Source organism: Peromyscus leucopus, unplaced genomic scaffold (genome assembly GCF_004664715.2).
Source record: "Peromyscus leucopus breed LL Stock unplaced genomic scaffold, UCI_PerLeu_2.1 scaffold_463, whole genome shotgun sequence".
NCBI classification, from domain to species: Eukaryota; Metazoa; Chordata; class Mammalia; order Rodentia; family Cricetidae; genus Peromyscus; species Peromyscus leucopus.
This window is the reverse complement of record NW_023505358.1, coordinates 179,641-192,353: the sequence shown is the minus strand read 5'-3', so window position 1 is coordinate 192,353 and position 12,713 is coordinate 179,641.

Below are 12,713 nucleotides of genomic sequence, written 5' to 3'. Positions count from 1 at the left end.
TTACCTGTAGTTTCTTTGTCTGTGGGGTGAAACTTCACAGGATTTCTCCATTCCACAGCATTTCTATTGGTATTGTCATTGTTCAGGTCTTAGTTAGGTAACCATATGGTTGTGGTAGCATGGGTAATCAAGAGAACATCTGACAGGTGGTTAGTATCTACAATATGCAAATAACAATGACAAAAACATGAACGTAAGTAAAACAAGCAACCTAACTTAAAATGAAACATGGAACTTTCATTTCCAGAAGACAATCTCAAAGCAGACTTCCTGGTCCTCTGGCTCCTCTTCTAAATCTATCTAAGAAAAATGAACATATTATTCATCCCTAAAATAAACTGTTTTCCTAAATTAATATTTCTGCTCATGCCTGGCTAAGCCTGACTCATCTTAGATTCATATTCTCTGTTTCCTTCATTTAATGAGATAGACTCCATCTTTCCTCTCTATACTTCATCCCTTGACTCTTGAATTTCTTACAATACTGAGTCCCTACTAAGTTCTAGGCACAAAACTGGCTTCTGAGATACATGGGTGCTGCCTTCCACCACAAGGGTTCCGTGTCTAACTTAGTGCCTGGTGTGCCTAATTACAGACGCTCTCATTTCAACTATGTCCATCTCTCTCTGGGCTTTATGTCTTCTGGTATGAGCTAGAACTAATTCAGAAGAAGTTTTCCTGCCTTCCATTTTCAGGGCTTTGCTTAACCATCACGCCTGAGTGATCCTTGCACTTTGATTATGGTATTCTTCAGCGAAAGCAATTCACTAATATAGTACAGATCTTCTTTCTCCTCCCAGTACTTACTAACATTTTCATAGCAACATCCTGTCTTCTTGTTTCCTACTCATCATGCAAGACACATTTTGAATGTTATCGCTTATATGGTATCTTTTTACGGTATGTGATATACTTCTGTCCATCTTGAAACCACCACATTAGGGACTGCTATTCTTCTGCATGTTATAGTCACTTCGAATGAATAATTATTGCCATTACCAAGCCATAGACTTAATCAACATCATCGTTCAATGTGGCACAGACTTTCTCTTATTTATTAAATTTATTTCATAATAATTCAACAAAGTCCTATTCTTAATTGATTTTCAATCCATAGGGTTTACAGTTATTAAATGATTTTCATCCATGTTCAGCTCTGTCTCTGAAAGGGGCATATCTACAATTGGTGTAAATGGAGAAAGGAAAAGTATGAGATTTCTCAGAACTTTCTGCATTGGTATATATTAACTCTTCTGCACTCTGGCTAAGAAGATAAAAACTAATTAAAATAATCTTTATTACAATTATGTCTTTGAAAAACAAATAACCCAGCTTCTTACCTCATAATTTCATATGAGTAACTGAAGAATATTCCTCAGATAACTGAGCAACAAATCACAGAGATCTGAATTCAAAGCTACAACTAAAATGTTACTTCTTGATACTAAGTATTAGGTTCACAGTTTCTATTAAACACCTCTGTTCATGAAATGAAATATTAGACTCCACAAGTATCCACTTCAGTTAAGTTTTTGATCCAAGAACACATAGAGAAATTTCAGCCATGACACAGAGACACCAACACAGAGCTTTGAATATTTCTCTCAGATCAGCCACCTCTGTATGGTTAAGTTTGGATCTATAAGGAAAACGGCCCTTCCCTAGACTCAGAAGAATTGAAAGGGCTAACAGGCATCCCAAACTGCAGATCCGAATCTGTGTGATCTCCACAGTCCGTGTCACAGTTGGACATATACTGGGCTGTTAGAGCCTTTTCTCACACAGAAAGTGTGAGGAAACCAAAACAGAACAGAAACTCTTTTGGAGGGTACAATTGACCCATAAGAAATTTCCTGGTTTCTATTATTTCCATAAATTGCATTGATAACTGAGTTTTGGAAATCGACAGACTCATTATTTGCTAGTAATTGATGAACTTTCAATAGATTTTATAGCTCACTGTTTTCATCTTCCTGTTTCAGCCACTGTGCATGCCACTTGCAGCCATGATTCCCTGCCTTTTAAGTTTAAACACTTCAGTTTATTCCAATGAGTAAATGTAAATTCTTATACATTTGTTTTGCGTATACACCTTCAATATCCTCCATACTTATTTGTCTTCTTTTCTGTCATGTGCGGCTGCTGTGTATTGACAGCACCAATAAATCCTCTTGATTTCTGTCTTTCAGAAAGCATAAGTAACTGGCTGGAGATAAAAGGGAAGTTCCTCTTTCTCCCATTTCTCTTCCTCCTCTTCCTCCCTTTTTCTCTTTCTCTTCCTCCTCCCCTTCACTCTTTTGTCTTTTCTCCCCCTTCCCTCCTCCTCCTCATTCTGTTCCCTCCCTCCACATCCCATCTTCCCTTCTTTTTCCTGCTCCTCCTCCCCTTTTGACTTTATTTTTCTTTTAAAATTATGTTTATTAATTTATTTTTGACAGGTATCTCTGTAGAACCTAGGCCTGCCTCTAAGTCCTGATTCTCTTGCCTCATATTTCCAAGTGATGAATTACAGCTGTATCATCATGCTCAGCCTGTTCTTTCTGTAAGTAGTGGAATGGGCATCCTGTATTACTTGATGAAATCTCTCAACTCCAGTGAAGAACTCCTCATTCCTCTCTTGATGACAACTCTGCTTTTCTCTATAGGTAGTGCTGGTAATTCCTCCTTGTACTATTAGCAACATTCTCAACATGTTAGGGTTAATATATTTTCAAATTGCTTTTTCATTAAAATTCTCCTGATATGACACAATTGAAAAACAACCAGAATTCTGGTGGGTGCACTTATTAATGATTTTACAATTATTAATAGTATTTTCCTATTTCAAAACTACTTTATTTAACACCTTTGTGCAGTATCTATGTATATTTAGATTATTTCCATGGGTACATATTCTAGAAGGAAACTTTATGGATGCCTATTTTCTAACTTTTTTTAGATTTTTATTAAGCTCACCAAACATCTTGTAAACATCTTAGAATATTTCTACATGTATGATGTTGATGAGATTGTAAACCTATTTCCTATGATGTCTGCAAATTAATCTGAATAATTCACCTTTGAATCCTTCCTTCATTTTCAGTGTAAATAACCAATCACTGTTTTCAGTGTTCATTCTAATATTCTAAGAAAAAGATAAAAAAAACTGGATTCCTCAGGGTTTTATGATTCATTCTCTCCTCCTCCCAATGCCTTTCCCTGTTCTCTCATCAAGTGTGTCAGGACTGCCCCACTCGACTTTCTGTGGAGTAAGACACCTGTTCCCCAGCTCTCAAGGAAGCTCATTAACTATCCCTCAGTACATCCTGCTTGCACTGTTGAGACATAGCATTAACTATGAACTCAGGTTTGTTAGAGGGATGATGGAAGCAAAATGACATGTTTCTATGTGCTCTCTACTCTTGTGTCCTCACTTACTGGATTGAACCCCAACTCCATGCTAATTTCCTTATCAAATTGTGATCTTTTAAAATTGTAGCAAACATCTGCCTGACTTCTTAACAAAATCTTAGACTTGCATACTTCAAAAATTTAATTTTCATTCTTGTATATTCAACTTTTCAGCCTCCCATTAGTACCATCTTCATATGTTCCCTTCTTAATCAATATTTTATTGAAATGTAAATTACTTAAAATAGAGTTGCCCACATTTTAAGTATAAGCCTTCTGTACGCTGGCATGTGTGTTATCCCTAGGAGTGCATACATTTTCATTACTTCAGATAATTCCTTGCCTACTGATAGCAGACTTTCTCTGTTGAGTTAATAAGTTTTCCCCATGATGTCAAAATAGTTGAACAAATCAAATCAGGGATTATTGGTTTATTTATGGAACATAGTCTCAGAAGTTTTTATCCAACCTAAGTTATATTGCTTCTTGTCCCATGTTGAGGCAGACAAAAATGGCACAAAACATGTGCTGAAGAAAAATGGCTGATCTCTTCACAGACAGAAGACAGGAAGGAATGAAGGAGAGAGGAGGAGAGGGGGACAAGAAGACAGGGGGTGGGCTAAGTACAAAAATATAGCCTTAAAAGGCATGCTCCCCGTGACTTAATCTTTCTAGCCATTATATACGGAAATTCACCAATCAATCCAATAATGAAGTCAATCTCTCATGAGCCAATCATTGCATCCCCCCAAATATCCATCTCTGGATGTGAATAGGGGAAAAAGCTTGCAACATACGAGCCATTTGGAGAGGGACATTTTCATATATAATCTGCAAAACATAATGACTTTCAGAAATTTATAACTTTAACTTTTGTATTTTAATATTGCCTATATCAATTTATTTTTGTAAAGTGTAAAATAATTGATACATAGCTTTTTATTGACTTTAGTAGTGTTACTAACATTAAAAAAATAACTTTCCTATATACTCAAAAACTTTTGACCTTAAACTATTGGCTGAATCTCTATTGCAAGCCAATCAATATATTCATAGTCCCCACTTCTGCCAGAACCCATAATCTTGAATACAGTTCTTTAAATTTTCAAAAACTCAACAGAGTGTAACCCAGTTCCCCCACAAGAAGCCTGCCTGGCTACAAAAGATGGCCAAGAGAGAGGGAAACTGTGATATGGATTTATTATATGAAATAAGACTCTATTTTCAATTTTAAAAAGAAGAAAAAGAAAGAAATGAGGGAAAATAAAATCAGTTTTCAGATTGAATCTTTAGAGTGCACAACAACACACGTTTGCTCTCCAAACTCGTTTTGGCTCTTCTAGGGTCTTTGAGTGGCCACATCAATTCTGAAACCTGCTTTTCAGTTTCCACAAACACCCCTGCTGGGATTTTGATTGGGGCTGCACTGACTCTAGTTCTGCTCAAGGAGAAGCTGTTTAAACAGCATTGCATCCTCCTAATAAAGAACAAAGCTTTTCATAAGTCACTTATCAGGGAAGCAAAATACCTCCAGACCCATGGTATTCCACCACAGTGAACATAGTCCATATCTGAAAAGTGTCAATATGAGAAACCCCGTATTCTTCCATTAACTGAGAGTCTTCATTTACCTTCATATGATATATATAAGGAAATATTTTATTGTTTAAATTTATGTATTAAAATTACATTTAATAGTGTAAAATAGGTTAGAAGCTGTTTAATCAAAAAATAACTGATTTTAAGCACACTTTTGTAGTTTTGAAATATACACATCCAGAATGAAAACTGAAAGACTAATTAGAGCCCCTTCTTATGTTTTTGCTCAAGCATGAACTAAATAATGTAAGCACGCTTTGGGAATCTCATCAGTTTATATCTAATTTTAATATTTGGCATTTTCGAATTGCTTTTCCCCCTTAGTCCCTCCATGGCTGCTGCTAATATCACAGCACGACACAGCTATTGCTTTGTCTATCTGTCCCCTCACTGCTTCAGTCTTGTTTAATGTCATTGTCCTTGTGTTCATCATGAAGCCTTAGAGGTGGGAGGTATCACAGAGTAAAATTTGACAGTGTGTATATTCATTTTTAATGACGTCTACCACACAGTTTCTCTGGTTGACATTTTAAAGAAAATCGATCATTCCATCATATTGAACGTTCTGACAGTATAGATGAAAGAAGGCAGAAGTTGAATAAGTTTTATGTAAAGGCCCAGGTGAAGCTGGGGTTGGATCTGAAATTCGTTTGTCAGCTTCTCAGTGCCCTGACGTTTACTTCCCGATCCTGCCAGGTTCACGGTGATACACTGGGCCTGCCACCTCTACACTCAGAACTTGGATTTGCTGTTTTGTCGTTGAGGCACACCATCCAAACTTACATTCTGTGTATTAGAATCTCAGATCCTGAAACTTATAGCTGCACAGAGCCTATTTACCCTCCCATCGTCTGTTTTACGCTTGTTTATTCATGTGTTTATTTATTTAATGATTTGAGGTGGTATTGATCTTCTATGTAGCCCAGGCTGGCCTTGGACTCATATATTTATGTTGTGAGAACAAGATAGGATCTAATGGATCATTTTTAAAAGTAGCTATGAGCAATGAAATCTCATTTTTGTTGTCTTCTTGTCTTTCATGCACATGAATATCTAGGTTAGGTCATTGGGAAGCTCAGCTGCCCATGAGTCCTTTGATTTCTTTATGGTGTATTTGTCTCTCTATATAAAGAGTATTGTTTTCCCCATTTTTATGTGATGAGCTATTTTTGGATTCTTAGAGAAGAGTAAGATTGTTTATATTAGTAAATTGCTTGTGCAGAAGGGACCACACTACTGGAAAATAGTATAGTAACTTTTATTTCTTTTTCCAGAGTTTGGTGAGAATCAACAATTGTTATAATAAGTGTAATTTATGATGATAAATGTGTGACAGACAACATTCCATGCACTGAAGATGTTGACATTTTAGCTAAGAAATGATTTCATGGCCAGGTATGGTGATGTACTCTTTCAATCCAGTGTTTGTGAAAGTAGAGGCAAGAAGATCATGAGTTCAAGGCCAGTATCACCTATATAGTTAAAAACACTCTGTCTTTCTGTGTGTGTGTGTGTGTGTGTGTGTGTGTGTGTGTGTAGGGGGGGATACAAATATACAAATGGTAGAATGCTTGATGTGGAAGACTGACAATCCAAGTTCATATCCCCAACATCTACATAAAAGTTAGGAGTTGTAGAATATTATTTTAAGATGTTACATTTGTTTATGCTGTGGAACAAATTTGTTTAATGATGAAAAGATGTGTTGCTTTGTTTTATGTTGCATTTGTTTAACTTTGTGAAACTGCTACTTTGCCTGTCTAAAACACCTGATTGGTCTAATAAAGAGCTGAACAGCCAATAGGAGGCAGGAGAAAGGATAGGAGGAGCTTGCAGGGAGAGAAAATAAATAGGAAGAGAAATCTGGAAAGAGAGGTTGGGAAAGTGAAAGAAGGAGAGGAGGAATCCAGGGACCAGCCACCAGGCTACACAGCAAGCCACAGAGTAAGAAGAAAAGAAAGGCATATATAATTAAGAAAGGGAAAAAGTCCAAGGGCAAGATAGACAGGATAATTGTTAAGAAATTCTGGCAAGAAACAAGCCAAGCTAAGGCTGGGCATTCATAAGTAGGAATAAGACTCCGTATGTATTTATTTAGAAGCTGATGGCAGACCCCCAAAGAGCCAAAGAGTAAGAGAAACAACAACTATAGTTATATTTAGTTGCATGCAGCCAGGATTCTAATTGAGCACCAGCTCAATCTCCCCACATTCAATACCATATGTGGTGTCTTTGGCAATGGGGTGTTACTATCAGGTTATGGATGGTAGCCAATAGCATTGGAAATGGCACGTAATGTTTGGGATTGTCTATTATTACCTTTTCATCCAATGACTCAGAAAGATATAACAAAAAACCAGTACTGTGAGTTTTATTTTGTAGCATATGGCATCTAGTTGGGTCACTGTATTCCCCATTATACGATAACTCCATATTGTATTTCTTGTGTGTGTGTGTGTGTGTGTGTGTGTGTGTGTGTGTGTGTTTGTGCACACGCGCGCGTATTTTAGGAAGCGTCTTCAGTAGATTTCTAAGACCTTTTGAAAAAAGTTTAAATTCAAAATTCTATATTCCTGAAAATTTAAATAACACACTTAAGAAAACATAGAACCTCTCAACGGGATTTGCTGTGTTCTTGCTCATTTATGAAATTACAAGTGGTGAAAGATCTTCTATTTAAAATGTACTAAACTCAGGAGGTTTCTGACAACCTATATTATTGAACTGAATTTTTTAATTCTTGATATGTTCTTGGAACTGGGAGATGGTAAAACACTTCAGATCTGTTTTACACAGCTGCTTACTCCTTTAAAAACATGACCTTATCTTCCATTCTACTCAAAATAATGTTGGTGTCTTGAGGTTCAGATTACATAGACTATTTAAATTTGCACATGTACTTTTAATTATTCTAGTTCATCTTAATATAATTTACCAAAGTGGCATACAATTTTTAGTTTATAAGAAGAGTCATTCCTGTTGTCTTCTCATGGTCATCTATAACCTCTGGGTCTTATAGCATTTTCCCTACCCCTTTTTGACAATTATTGCTGAGCTGTGGATGCCCTGTTGTGTATGGAGGGCACTGTTTCTTTGTATTCATTGACTATGTCTTACATTCTTTCCAGCCCCTATTCTGCAATGTTCCCTGAAGCATATGAGGAGGGCATGTAGTATAAATGTTCCATTTAGTGATGGTCATTCTCTGTCTTTTATTATCTGCACTTTGGACAACTGTATTAATCACAACCTACTGCAAATGGAAAATTCTCTGAGACTTTACTTTTAATATTATGTAGCACCCACTTAAATGCTATACAGGTTATTTAGCTATACAAGCATCTAATTTATATGAGAAACTTCTTTGTTTAAGATGTTTGGAAGCCAAGAGTATTTTTATGATAGAATAATGGGAGAGCAATGAAAGAGATACCATGATAGAGGGAGACATCATGGGGATAGGAAGAAACCAGGTCCTAGGGAAGTCCCCAGAAATCTACAAGCATGACTCCAGCAATAGTGGAGAGGGTGCCTGAACTGGCTTACTCAAGTAATCAGATTGGTGAATAGCCTAACTGTCATCAGAGAGCCTTCATCCAGTAACTGATGGAAGCAGATGAAGAGATCCACAGCCAATCACCAGGCCAAACTCCAGGAGTCCAGCTGAAGAGAGAGAACAGGAATTCTACATAAGCAAGGGGCATCAAGATTATGATGTGGAAACCTACAGAGACAACCAAACCAAACTAGTGGGAACTCATGAACTTTAGACCAACGTCTGTAGAGCCTCCATGGGACTGGACTAGGCCCTCTACATAAGCGAGGCAGTTATGTAGCTTGATCCACTTAAGGGGCCCCCTGGCAGTAGGATCAGGATCCATCCCTGATGCATAAGCTCACTTTTTGGAGCCTAACACCTATGGAAGGACACCTTGCATAACTTTGATGCAGGGAGATGCAGGGAGAAGTGCTTGAACCTCCTCACCTGAAAGTACCAGACTTTGCTGACTCCCCATGGGAGGCCTTACATTGTCTGAGGGGGGAATTGGGGGGTGGTTTGGAGGAGAAGGTTGAAGGGGCAGGAGGAGGGAAAAGAGTGGGATCTCTGGTTGGTATGTAAAATGAATAAAAAAATATTAATTAAAAAGAAATGAAAATAAGAAAAATCAGTATTTCAGGTAAAATTGCATATCAACTTTATATACTGCAAACACAGTCTCACCGTGTCAAATCTTGTGTCCACATTGATGTGCAAGGAAGAGGAGAATAAAAAATATTTTTTGTTTGAGAAGTCATCAGTTGGTTACCACTAAGCACTATAGACATGTGACTAGCATGCTACCCTGTACCTCATTAACACTAACAAGCACACATGACTTGAATATCTGTATGTGGTCTTCTAGTTCATAAAGAGAAGAAAGAAAAATATTTATTTTATTCTTTATCATTGACATGGACAGAAAGTATTTTGCTGCTAAGGAATCTGACATTTTTCCCTGTGACTCTGGCGCTGCAGCATCTTGTCCAATTAAAAAGCTGTCCTTTTCCCGCGGGTCTAAGAAGTCAGTGCCCACGCTTCACCATGGTGCTTAGCTCTCATTTATTAATAACTCTCTTGACATCTTATTAAATTGGAGAGGATTTCAGGTGCACAATCAAATGGAATGTATGAATATCTTTACATTATTTGAAAATGTATTTTATACCCACATACACAGCTGTTTTTATTATATTTATTTTGTATGTTGTCATGACTTATATGAATTATTATCACCAACGTCACTTGGAGGGCCATTTTCCACAAAGGAAGTAGCCTGATAAAAAAGAATCAAAAGTAAAAATCACAAAGGAAAAAGATTTTAATCAGAAAAATATTCATTCCTCAAGAAAAATGAATGGACAAGACAAGCAAATAAAGCCTTGTCTTTTTCATATCAAATTTATGGGGCGTGGAGGAAAAACAACCCCCAATTTCACAAAGTAGACTTATTTTTGTCTAAGATTCAGATAAAGTGAGTCAACTCAAAATAAATGCTTTTATTTAAATATTCTGCATTATGCAAAACTCTAAGGCACTAGGTAGAAATTACTTTCAGTAGAACAAAGGGAAACAACCAGTTTTGAAAGCTGTAGGTGGAAGTTGTAACATAAATTGATGCTGACATCACTCCTTCTGCTTACAAAGTGACTGAACACCTCTTTTTTCTCTTCTCTCAACTTTCAATTTTGTCATCTGTTTTTTAAATAGTCATAATATTCTAGACATGTTTAAGGATTATGAAACCAGTTTATGTCTTCTTCAGGGTGGAGTGGCTGCCTATGAGGTTTTACTTACTTCTCTATCAGGGTGTGTCCATTCTTATTAATTTATTTATGGAAGGTAATATGGATTCATGGAAATTGTCTCATATTTTTGAGCTATAGTATAATACTATGCTATTCATTTTTTTCTGAGTAAATTGTTCAACTCTGGTGGCTGGAGAGATTTTTCAGTTACCTAATCTCTCTTTTTCATATGCTCCTACAATAAGGGATTTTTTTTTTTTTTGCATTTCCTGTGTTTGTCTTTTTACTCTTCCTTATTTTCTGTCATTGTAAGATGATTCAATTTATGATATATATCTAATGCTGAACATCTGAGACATCACTAAAGACTAAGTGCTGATTCCTCCCACTAGAGTATTAGAAATCAAGAGGTAGATCCACCCGTTCCTACCACATTATTATCAGATCATCATTTCTAGGTCTTCTGAGCTAGCAGAGCAAGGATATCTATATGAATATACTAATTCATGTAAAGGTATATGTGGTGGTATTGTGTTCCCCGAAAGATTCTGCACTCTAATAAACTTATCTGGGGTCATAGACAGAACAGCCACTAGATATAGAAGCCAGGAAATGGTGGCACACACGCCTTTAATCCTAGCATTCCAGATGCAGAGATCGCCTGGATCTCTGTGAGTTCAAAGCAACACTGGAAACAGCCAGGCATGGTGACTCACGCCTTTAATCCTGGGAAGTGAGCCTTTAATCCCAGGAAGTGATGACAGAAAGCAGAAAGGTATAAAAGGCGTGAACACCAGGAACTAGAGCTGGTTAAGCTTTTAGGCTTTTGAGCAATAGTTCAGCTGAGATTCATTCTGGATGAGAAACTGAGAGGCTTCCAGTCTGAGGAAACAGGATCAGCTGAGGAATTGGCAAGGTGAGGAATCTGTGGCTTGTTCTGCTTTTCTGATCTCCCAGCATTCACCCCAATACACAGCTGTAGATGTAGCCAACCGTCTTATTAAATAAGAAACACAGAAAGCCTAGCCGGGCGGTGGTGGCGCACACCTTTAATCGCAGCACACGGGAGGCAGAGCCAGGCGGATCTCTGTGAGTTTGAGGCCAGCCTGGCTACAGAGTGAGTTCCAGGACAGGCGCCAAAGCTACACAGAGAAACCCTGTCTTGAAAAACCAAAAAAAAAAAATTCTATCAAGTGCTGGGATTAAAGGCGTGTGCCACCACCGCCACACTCTTGCTATGGCTCTAATAGCTCTGACCCCTGGGCAACTTTATTTATTAACATACAATCAAAATCACATTCAGTACAATTAGAATACCACCACACACAGCTCCAGGTTTGATTTTATTAATAAGACTCTTTAAGATTCATGCTACAGCATATACTCACAAGTACTTCTATATGTCTCCACCTGTATGTAAGATACATGTGAGTTTACACTGACGTATCCATCTCTAATCTACTACTGCATGGATCACTAGTCATCTGCCTTTGATTTATCTGCTGCTCTCCACTTCAACAGTAGAACTTTTACTCGTACCACCAAATGTTATTTAGGTTTACAATTGCTGTGATGAAACACCATGACAAAGGATACCTGGAAGATAAGGATTTATTCAGCTTCACTTCCACATCAATGTTCATCATGGAAGGAAGTCAGGACAGCAACTCAAGCAGGGCAGGATTTGGAGGCAGGAACTGATGCAGAAACCTTGGAGGCATGCTGCTTATTGGCTTTCTCCTCATGGTTTGCTCAGCCTGCTTTGTATAGAACCCAGGACCACCAGCCAGAGATAATGCCACCCAGAATGGGTGGGGCCCCCTTTACATAAATCACTAAATAAAGAAAATGTTCTACAGTCTTGCCCACAGTCTGATCATATAGAGTCACTTCTCAGTTGAGGTTCCCTTCTCTCTGATGACTCTAGCTCATGTCAAGTTGGCATAAGACTAGCCAGAACACACACCTTCCCTTTAACTTAATAAAGAACTGTGTGTGTGTGTGTGTGTGTGTGTGTGTGTGTGTGTGCGCGTGCGCGCGCGCGCGCACGCATGTGTGTACTTGTATGCATATTCATGTGTAATTCTGTAGACCTAAGGATCAATATTGATAATCTATTTTCATGCAGAAAACAGTTCATCAATTAAAGTGTTAGGCACATACTTTTTAGTATTAGTTTTATAGACTATACTATTTTCTTTAGTCTAGCACGTATCCAAACTATTTTCCACTTCAGTGAGGTAGCTTCATATACTTGCAAAGCAGTTATAGTTTGCATTCTATCCTAGAATCCTTAGGTCTCTGGGGTTTAAGAAACTTCATATATTGAAGTTCACTTTCTTACAGGACCCTTGGTTTTGATAAACACATTATATCAATACTTTGGCACAAAGAATACTGTTTAACTGCCTTCAAATAGTCTCTGTGGTTCATTCATA